Genomic DNA, 11,632 nt, shown 5'->3' on the forward strand with positions numbered 1-11,632 from the left:
GTAACCCAGATAACTAGTGAATTCTGGTTTGGTTTAGAGGGGTTATCTTGTCTAGCTGCAAGGCTCTTCTCAACTGCTTGCCTCATTTCTCTAAAAAGTACAACTCATCCAGAATTTATTTAACTCTCCTTGGTGAAACCACGAAGGATAAGCTGGGGTACTGTGGTTTATCAATTCAGCCTCAAGATTCAAAGACAGCACAGAGCAAAGGGGGAGCTCACACTTGGGTAAAAGTATACCCACGGGATATGCAGGGTTACTGAGTAAAAGCCTGAGTCGAAAGTGATAATGCCTGGCATCAACCTGAGCAACATCATGCCAGTAGAGATGGTTCATCCACAGCTGAGTTGGCAATTTCTCAACATAGAAGAGCTTAGAATTGAGGGTTAGTGTGATCCATGGATGAAATGGAAATTCCTTTGGCCTCAACTAATACATTTTAAGTGACTCCCACTTAGGGTCAGATAATTACAAGTTCTATTTTGTTAAACACTTAAAAAAACAAACACAATCTGTATTAGGCTGGAAAGTTCTACATTCCAGTGAACATGAGGGATGGTGAACATAGCCTGTGGGCCAGACAGCCCACGCAGAGCTTCACACTGTTGAAGCTTTCATCTTCAGCACCCTGAGGTACAGCCCACAGAGACTATAGGATCTCAGCATGCAGTGCTCCATCTTGCTCCAACCTAACACGCACCACAAGCCAGGGCCTGTACCTTCACACCACAACCAAGGAGGCTTCCAGCTTGCTGATTAAGTACTCAGGAGGTCAGGGGCTTGGTTTTGATTTCAAGAGGATGAGACCTAGGTGGCAGCTTATGTAACCAACATGGTTCCCACAGGGCTGCTTCTTGTTCAGAAGTTAGTAAATGCTAGTATACATACTCACCCATCATTTTGCTGACTCTTGATGAACTGCATTCTCATGTAATGTAAATAATAGCATAGGATGTACAAGTAACTAAAAAACACAAGCCAAGTGTGTTTCCCTCCTACCTCACCAAAATCCAATGATACACAACCAAAATCATATAGAAATCGAGTACATGCTTGGTTGTAAAGACGTCTGAAAAGACAGTGAGGAATAATATCATGCAAAGTTTCACATAAACAAGGGCATCTTCACAGTAGATTGTTTATATCCTATGACCCAGTGTTAAATAACAAGGAGTGTTAGAAAAATAAAGCTTGAATAAATGCAGTTGGAGCTGTATCTCTGTAATACCTTTACAGGACTTCACAGTACAACCCTAATGAAGAGATCTGGTAGCACAATCTACCTTCCCAGATTGCCAGTGGAAAGTTATTATTATGCTTAATACAGATACGGTATCTTACTATTAAAAAAAAATGTTACAGACAAGTTCTCAATACACCTGTGAAATAGCTAAGAACAGACCGAAATGCAGAGAGAAAGACTTTGCATGCCAACAGTTTCAATCAAGTCAGTTTACTGCCTAGCGTAGATCCAGAGCTACTAGCGCAAAAGTCCTTATACAAGTATCAGTTGTGCTAGTGACACCCAAGTTATTTAGCTGTGGCAACAGAATAAGAAAGGAATAGAATAAATTTGTAATTTCTCATTCCTAAATCTCAGACCGAATCCAAGGATCGATGTTATTTCTTAGCCTAGCATTCTATTCTGTCTTTTGAGTCACCTTTTGTTGACTTGAACTTTACAGCAGTATGGTCAACCACTATCATCAGCTCTCTGTAGAGAGAGATTGAGTTATTCAGGATAGATTTTTTTTTTTTTTTTAAAGATTCACACTTAATATTTTTTTCATCTTTTCAATATTAAACCCACACAGAGATCTTAAAACTGAAACTTATTTTCTGCTAACATTACTCACTTATTTGCATTATGTATTGAAAGAAAATAAATTTCATTCCATAACTGCAGTTTAATTCCTCCAGCAATACCTTCAGTACTGGAGGTACCAGTTTTCTTCATGTTACCAGTATAGTAGTGGAAACAACATTCCATGTGCTAACGTACAGCAACATACCCTGTATGCAGTTCTGCCACAGTCTCATCGTGCAATCCTGAATGTTTAGTTGCAATATTGTGCTTTCTTTTCTTCAGATGAAAGAAATTAGATAATTTATAGCCTCCTTTTGTAAATGCTCGCAGATTTATGAATGAAGCATTCCTCCTTCCCTTGCTATTGCATTCCTGCAATGGCTTTCTGTCTGAAACAAAGGATGTTGGGTTAGAAGGGTAACTAATAAGCAACCTAAACCCAATAGAAACCCAGCCTGAGGTCAGCATGACCTGCAGCAGTTGCTTCTGCTGCTCTTAAACACACACTAAGGATTAGGAGCCACGCTACACAACCCCCTAGAACAAAAAGAAAAAAAAACCCCAAACAAAAAAAAAGAAAAGAAAAAAAGAGGTAAAGCAAAGTCTCTTGTCCCAAGCATACTGCTCAAAGGACACAAAATACTAAGTTCATTCCTAACTTATAAAGAACATTTATTTGAAGAAAACTCTGGGAATGAATCCTATGGAAATTAACCCTCGCTTCTCTTGATGCTATTACTACAAGCAGAACTTCTAGATTTCTCCAGAAATTCCTAGTCCTTAGAAGTAGAAAATGTTCCAATTAGTTTCTCACATAACCATCCAGCCCATAAACGCCAGAGCCAGACTGAAGGGAACAGTTATGCAACAGGGCCCTGTACAAGAGTAAACTGCTCAAGGCAAATTGGCTGCTTACATCATATTTTCATGCTCTGTTTACAACCTCTCTGTATAGGAATCTCACAATTCTGCTGTGTAAGACATGAATGAATCTCTTCTGATGAAGAAAGAAAAAACCCAAACAGCTTATTGAATGTTCATCTCAAATTTCAATTGAACATAGTCTTTTACATGTCACATGTTTAGCTGAGGGGTTTGTTTTTTAAAATGTCTAAACCTTTAACAGTTTAAGTACGATGAGTGGGGATACCGTCAATATAGCCCCTGAGAATTCTTTGAAACCACAATTCCCACCACGTCCAGTTCTTCTGAACTCTCTTGTATACATTCCTGCTTCATATCACTACTAACAAGCTAAAAAAGGGTGTCTCAAAGCTCCACTCTTCACCAAGGGGACTACGATGTTAGTTAGCAATAGCTTTATGAACATTTTTCCCCAGTTGCAGTGCTGGCTTAAGCAGCTCCTGTTCCCTGAACTGACCGGAGAATTTATTCAGGTTACAGCTACACATAATCTACCACCTGCATCAGCTCCCCAGGCTGCTCAGACACTGCAAACAATTCCTATTTAGGCCCTGCAAGCACATTTATCAGTAAGCACTGAAAAACTTAAAATTCCTGGAAATTCTCCCTCATCCATCACAGACTTGTACCTATCAGCTAGGCATCCTCATCCATCACCTATCAGCTAGGTGTGCAGGAGATGAGAACTCAAGCAGTGCTGTAACATCAGGTTTCAAGAGTAGAAACACAACATCAAATTTCCTACAAGAACTAGAACAACTAGAAGAGCAGAGAAATGCAGGAAGAAGGGGGCTCATGTCCAGCTAAAGGAAAATACTACAAAGACCACATATATGTTATGTCTCTGGAAACTGAAAATTTTGGAGCCAGGCTCAAAAAAGTTTTCAAACATTTTAATGTACTTTTGGTACGTAGAACTCCATGGCTTTAGATACTCAGCCATAATTTAACTCTCATCAGAAATAAAAGGAGGTCCACGAAGATGATCAGAGGGCTGGAACACCTCTCCTATGAAGATGGGCTGAGAGTGTTGGGGTTATGCAACCTGGAGAAGAGAAGGCTCCGGGGAGACCTTATAGCAGCCTTCCAGTACCTAAAGGGGACCTACAAGAAAGCTGGAAAGGGACATTTTGCAAGGGCACGTAGTGATAGGACAAGGGGTGATGGCTTTAAACTGAAAAAAAGTAGATTGAGATTAGATATTAGAAAGAAATTCTTTACTGTGAGGGTGGTGAGACACTGGAACAGGTTTCCCAGAGCAGCTGTGGATGCACCATCCCTGGAAGTGTTCAAGGCCAGGCTGGATGGGGCTTTCAGCAACCTGGTCTGGTGGAAGGTGTCCCTGCTCACGGCAGTGGGGTTGGAACTAGATCATCTTTAAGGTCCCTTCTAACCCAAACCACTCTATGATTCTATGAAAAATCTTAGGGATTAATGACTAACATGAGCACAATGCAACTGCTAATGCTACAGGCAAGGCTTACATTAAGCAAGAAAACAAGTGGACAGTGAATTACGTCAAAGGATGCTCTGCAACTCAGTCGAACAGCTTCCCTTCAGCACAAGGAAAGAACTTCCTAGTCCTCTTGAACAGAAAACAAATGTTTCAGAAATGTACCTGCATGTTTTCAGCAGGCCAGAAGTTAAATCCCTTTTAAATCCTTCCTTCTTTATGAAATAAGTAAAAAGAATAGGTGTTTTCAAAAAGTCAATCGGGTACCTAACATACTGGTAGGAAGAATGTCAAGACTATCATCATCTCAAAACTGCAACTGCAGTTTGTGACTGTAGTTTAAAAAAAAAAAAAAAAAAAAAAAAGAGATTTGCTTGATGTGACAGATGTCCACTAATGCCAACTTTACTGACATTTCTTCCATGAAATCAACATAGTGTCTACGGAAGCTTCATTAACATGTAGATGTTTAAGCATTCACTGATGTTTAAGATTGCTTTTTTCCTTTTTAAATAACTAAATACCAGTTAGAGGAGAACAGAAGACAAATTGAAAAACTACCAGTCACAACAGAGAACATACCAGAGTAAATTCTTGAAGCTGACAACTAGTTACAAAAGGAAAATGCAAGGGAGATTTGGTCAGTGTTTTTCTTTACATCCTTAACATTTATTTTTGTTATCAGATGAGTCACTTATATTGAATCACATGTATAGCTTGCATCCTTCGCAAAAAAAAAAAAAAAAGCAAGATTATAAGATACAGAACTGTACTGAAAGAATCCAGGCAGTAGAAGAGACACTGGATCAAGAACCAACAGGTCTCTCTTCTAAGTGTGATGAAACTATTTCTCTGTGTGACTGTCTTCTCTGCACAGCTGTGCCAGTGAAAGAACTGCACTCTCCCTCTTTTCAGAGGTATGCATCAAGGTATCTTCTGGTACCAAAAAAGTAAGAGTAAGATTGGGAAATGCCTGTTCCAGGAAGTTTCATTGCAAAGTTGCCAGAGCCTTTCAGAAGAATGAAACTTTGTAACCTTTCTGTGGGACAACTAAAAGAAAATCTAGAGGAAAACAGAAGTAATGGAAAATTACACAGTAAACTTCATATTCAACACTCGAAACACCACATGTAACATATTTCCCCTTAACTCATGTGACTGTGCATGAGAGAGGGAGAAAAAAAAATCATTGTATAGACATCACACTGCCTCAAGAAAAAATAGCTATGACAGCTGGCTTTAGGATTGAGTATGGCAGACAGATAGATCTCTTGTTACCCACAGGATGTTGTAATCTGGAAGCTGCACACATACAGCATTGCTGACTTTAGGTTGGTTTTCAGGGAATGAATGCAGCACAAGTTCTAAAGGCTTAAGATTTAATCACAAGGAAAGTCTCCATTAGCTGGTACTAAGATTAGACCCTGTGCTTTAGAGATAGGACCACATTAAACCAAACAACTCCAGATATATGAATTACACCAACAGGCAGCAATAATCATCAGAAGGTTTGGTATGAAAGATTGTCAAGAGTTGTGTTCAATTTTACTATACTGTATTTTCCTGGGCTGCAGCGGAGCTTTGGACCTCTTGCCTCTTACAAGCAGCACCTCAGTCAACAAGAATTTCGCTTGGAGGAATGCATTACAAATGTAGAACAAATCAAATTAGCTCTCAGATGTTATCTGTTGATATCTCATTTCTTCCTCAGACTTCTGCTAACCACTGGAATGCAACATCTGGACAGTTTGAGGAGGCAACTGTTTCACTAAAAAGTACTAAATATAGGTGCTACAGAACAACTTACAACACACTACTTTACCATATCACCTACAGCACAGGATGAACCAGTAACAGCTACCTACTGCAAAGAAGGTAATTGGGCCTACCTAGCCTGTGTCACCTTTACAGCATAAAGAGCCAACTTAATCAGAGCAATTATACACTAAAGACTAGTGACAAAGGTAGTCATCTGTTGCTGAGGTTATGTAAAGAAATCAAGATTTGGAGCACCATCTACTTGTTTCAAGTTTTTTCACTGCCACTGAAATTTGAAGGCTCTCAAAGAGTTCAGCAGGCTTTATACTTGATATTCTACATACTTAAATTTAGAGCAGCATACTTTCTTCTTTTTAAAAGGATAAAGTTTGCTTTCATGGAAGTTCTTTGTGATTTCCATAGAACAGATTGGGGAAGGGATTACATGACTTCCTCAATCAAAATTTTACACAGCATTTCACCCTGATTAGCGTTAAGTGACAGACTCCAGGGACACACACATTTGATGCAATGATTTACATAGAACTAGAGGTTTTACTGCCCAATGGTTTAGCAGATGCAAGAAGAGCAAATGAAAGTTTACTGTAGCAGAAGTGCCACAGCTCTGAGTTCTATGAGGTAGTGATAAGACTACAAATCATTTAATAAACTGTGCCATTGCCAGCACAGATTTTTGCAGCCTACTTACCAACAAAGATGATAAAGTGCTGTGAGAAAGGAACAGGACTAAGGCACCTGCAACACTAAGGTCTCCTTTAGAGGCTAAAACCGACCCACTTTGCAATAGTTCATAGAATTGAGCTTCCACTTGTCCAGCAGTTTAAAAGACACTCGTGAAAGCTCCTTGCTCACATCATCTGGAAACAGGCTGGAACGCTCCATCATCTACTTCAGAGGGCAACTGTGTACTGACATGGGCTTTGGGTGACATGAACAAACAGACTGTGATCAGAGAGCATCATGTTCAGCCAACACTGATGCATAAAGCACAGGTCTTTATCAGACAATTTAAAAAATGGTTCTAAAAACCTAGAGCGGTTTTCTCCATTAAAACCAAAGAGAAACTGGAAATGCATCAATTACCCAGGTATTAAATATATTTTATGATCTAAATATATTAACACAGATAAGGCTTACTGAAATTTCTGGAACTACACAAGTTTTCAAGAACTATTTTATGTTGCCACATGAATACTTCATTATCGTCACAAATAAGAAAATTTATCTTTTCCATTTAAGGTCTATACTATCTGTTACTTTCAGAATACAAAAACGTGTAAGACTAAGGAACACCGTACATACTGTGGATCAAATAACATCTTTCTAATTCACAAAACATGCTTACATCAGAATATTCTGATCTCTTCAAAGACTTCCACGTGCACCTTGAGTAAGTATATCTCCATCTTTGCCATGTACCATACAGAGGAAAACATTGCTACCCCCCCCCTTCATGATCAGTCATTACCCAACCTTTCCAAAGGTTTACGCAGTGTTTTCTGCAATAGTTTGTTCACCCACACAGTCAGCCTGCCTAGTCCCTTGCTGTTGCAGGCAGTCACATCATAAACCAATCAAATGCCATTGTAAAACTAAGTAGGCTTTTTTGGCCTAAGTTTCCAGAATTTGGGAGTGGGCCTCTCTTCCATTCAAACTAATTTGGGTAACAATGAAAAAAATTCACTCATAAACAGGGTTTCTGACAACATCTTTTTCCGTCAGTGGTTCTTGTTTTCCGCTCCAACCCACATCATCTATTCTCTTCCTTCCACCCATTCTTCCCCCTCCCCCCCCAGAAAAAAAAAAAAAAAAAAAAAAAAGGCTGGCTTGGACACTGTGCTTCAATTTTCTGTAGAACTTTCTATTTTTCTTTTCCATTCTTTTTGTTTAGTATATGAAAGCAGTTTCCTGTTTAGAAACATGAAAGTCCTACACCCTCAGTAATGATGTATTCAGCCCATCAATGATCTTGGCATGAATGCCTTAAACCTTAATAAGCCTGATGGGATTTTCTGTATATGTCATCATCAGCCCAAAAAACAATACACAACGTTTGTCATCTTGCACTGAACCAGCTCCTCTCCCAGTGCTACGGTTCTAATAAGAATTCTGAGGGCTAACAAGCTTCCTTCTCAAATATTTCAAATTACAGATTTCCAATGCCTACAGAACAAGAACAGAAGCAGCAGGAGGAGATGGTATTGTTGCAGAACTCCCAACATGATCCATGCTGTTCTGCTTTTCCAGCCCTGAGCCCCTGCACTAATCTGCTGTTGCTCACACTGCTCAAGTCTTACTATAACCTATTATCCAAATCCTGAGTTTGTCTTGTGCTGGGGAATAGGAATTAAACACATAATGTAATCTCTTTCAACTTTAAACAAACATACCCAAACCCTACATGACCTAGAACAAAATTCTATCCTGTTTGCATACATAAGCTAGATCGAAATCTATCCCTGTGTGTTCAAAAAAAAGCAGCAGTGTTGGTGATTTGAAATAAACTGCAATATTTGTCACTTGGGGAGTCTGATGTACATACATTCAAAAGTGCAGGCTCTTCCCCCTGCTGAATTTTAACTACAGTGAAGTTCTCCAGTGAAGTTACTGGACAGCCACGCAACTAGCACTGGAATCGCTGGGTGCAGAAGCTGCCTTGTACACCACACACAGCAATGTGCTGTTCTTCTCCAAGCAGTACTTAGCAGCAAAGCGGTTAACCACAATTTATTCTATACAGCCTAATTCTTCAGCTAACGCTACTAGCAAAGCTGCTAGTCCAGAGTTCATGCATTTTGAAATCTGACGATGCAAGGCACACATACTGTTTTACTTTAACTCTTCTGGGGGCTTGGTCTGTGCCTACATAAACATTAAAACATATTTTGATCTTTACTTATGGGTGAGCAGCAGAGTTAATTTAAAACTGTCAGCAAGTGCCATCCTAATTAAAAACAAATGACTAATTGTGCAACTACAGGGCCTGTTGACACAGGCTACATACATCAGTCAGGCAAAGCCAACCAAGCTTGAATTCGAGGAAATGCAGCACCATCTAGTGTCCTATACGAGGTAGGGAGGCAAAAATTAATTTCACAATGAGTCCACACAGAAACTCCACACGAAGCTAACATTCTCACAAAATCAGTAAGACATCAGAGGTTCAACTATACCAGAACTTCTGAAAAAGGAAATTTCATAATAAAAACCTTGTTTAAAAAGATCTGCCAAGAATCAAATGTTTGCAGGCAGGACAGAAATTCTTTAAAGACAAGAAACTGAGAAATTACTCTGCCACCTATGAAAAAGATGCAGCCCAAAAGCTAAGAACTACCAGAAGGCTACTGGAAAGGCTATTACTGTCTATAAAGAGCTACTAGAAATAAAAAGGAAAGCTTCAAGAAGCCGATTAGTATTAATTCTGGCAGGCTAAAAACATATGACAATATGAAAAGGCATTTGAGAAATCTTGAAAAATTTGAGGAAAATTAAATACTTCTTCAAACACATCAGGAGCAGGAATCTTGACACAGGGTTAGTACAGCAAACAGATGATCAAAGAGTAGAAAAGAACAGTAAGAAAGACAAGACTGCAGAAGAGGGTTTTTAATTATTTTTTTTTAAAATCAACACTCATCATACAGGAGCTTAGACTGGCTCCCACTCTGCAGAGTCCATTTCAAACTGGAGGGTGGGTAAAAGATGCTACTGGACACTTCAGCAACATAAACCACAACATCTTTATAACCAGACAGTAAATATCCAAGAAATCAATTAGACATTTATTATGCTAGCAATCACCATGCGTAATCTCTCACTTAAAACTTCAAAAGAAGCAGGTGGTGACAAATGAGACTATTTAAGAGCTCTACAGGGATTTAGGAGAGCCATGTAGGTGAGGTGACCCCTTTAAACTGCTGATTGTATGTGATATAGATATAGTGGACATACAGATAAATGTCTATGCTGGCAAGCATGGCTCAAGTAAAGGATATGTAAACCTCACATCTCTATTACCATTCTCAGAGAGCTTAGCAAGTGTTATTAACAGATAATAATTCTAAATTTTAGCAAGGCAGAAGTTCCTGATGTACCAATACTTCATGTATCATGGCAGTCATCCAGTACAAAAATCATATAGTACAAAAAGGAATGGAGCAGCTTTCATCAAAAATTGATTAAATAGAAAATCTCTTTGCAACCTGGAAAAGAGAAAACTGAAGGACTAGTAGGAGTAGACAAGATGGCAAGGTAAATGTATAGTCTGCTGTCTCTTAATGCAACCAAACCAACATTGTCTGTCACACATGTAAGTGACAGGCAGCAAGTTCAAAACCAAGCCCAAACCAAAGCCAAAACCAGAAGTACTTCTTCAGAGAACACATGCTCAGCCGGTGACAGACCATAACAATACACAGCAAGGGGCTTACCAGACTTCAAAAAAGAGGTACTCTAGTTAATGGAAAAGAAATTCCTCAGGTTCTGCGAAACACATTCTCTTCTTTCCCAGATGTGCTGATACCTAGGAACTGGAGGACTATCACTGCATTCACATATTCTTACTCTCTCTCCCTGAGGATTTATTTTGGTCTTCTAGAGTGGCAGAAGATAACAGACTAAAAAGGATCTCACTGCAGTCATCCTTGTACCCCTTCCAGAAGGGGAAGGCTTGTAGCATCACTAGCTTTCTTCCAACAAGAGGGGTTGTGTACACATGGAACAGGAGCTGATGCTTGCTGAGCTAACTCTTGCAGAGACAGCATGCTAGGAGGAGATGAGATAGGAATCTCATAGAACTGTTTTCATCCTAGTCCAGACCAACTTCACACCAGGATGGTATAGTGAGGGAAGTCTGCTACAAAGCCACTGCATACTGTAAACATTATTTGAATGAAGACCAGGTAAGTTGTACAGATGCTTTCTTCTTTCATTTGCATACAAGGGACCTACACATGAAAACAGCATTGTACAGAGGTTTAAGATAACAAATTCTTGCATGTGTGTACAAGTGGAACAATTCGTCCTTTGAGAAAAAAGTGCAAGGAATACGGTAGCAAGTCTCCACGTGATTAAAAATTTAATACTACGATTGCTACAAATACACTAATTCTCAGTAGTTTCTCAGCTTCGGCTATCATGCCTATTGTCCTAGCACTAGAGGACAATGCATGAGAACAAAGTACAGATGCCACCTAGAAGCCAGAGCAGCTTTTGTATCAGTCCCCGTTTTCCTTATTTCAAAAAGCATTAAGTATACACTCATCTTCTGAATGTATGTATTTTTACTGCGAAAAGAAGTTAGTATCCTTTAAGAACCACCTGGCTTGGAGCTTACCAAGGCAGACCTTGCATTCCTCATCACTGTCACAAGCCATAGACTAAGCTATGAAGATTTTAATTGTAGGAGAAAGTGCCAGAGCAAGCTACTTTTGCTAGCCCTACAGAGAACGCCAAAGAACTTAGACAAATTGAGATTACTAAGTCACAAGTCAAGCTTTGTAGGTTCACACTGGGACATTCCCAACATCTCTTATATGCCTTTCAAACATATATATTAAAACATTTCATAGCCTAAGTGCCTTTTTTATATATACAAGGAGAATAAATTGCAAACAGGGTGGGCCCAAGAAAATGTTTTTTAAAAAAGAGCTTTGTTCAGGGTTCTAGCA

The sequence above is a fragment of the Falco naumanni genome, chromosome 4, assembly GCF_017639655.2.
Source record: "Falco naumanni isolate bFalNau1 chromosome 4, bFalNau1.pat, whole genome shotgun sequence".
In the NCBI taxonomy this organism is placed as follows: Eukaryota; Metazoa; Chordata; class Aves; order Falconiformes; family Falconidae; genus Falco; species Falco naumanni.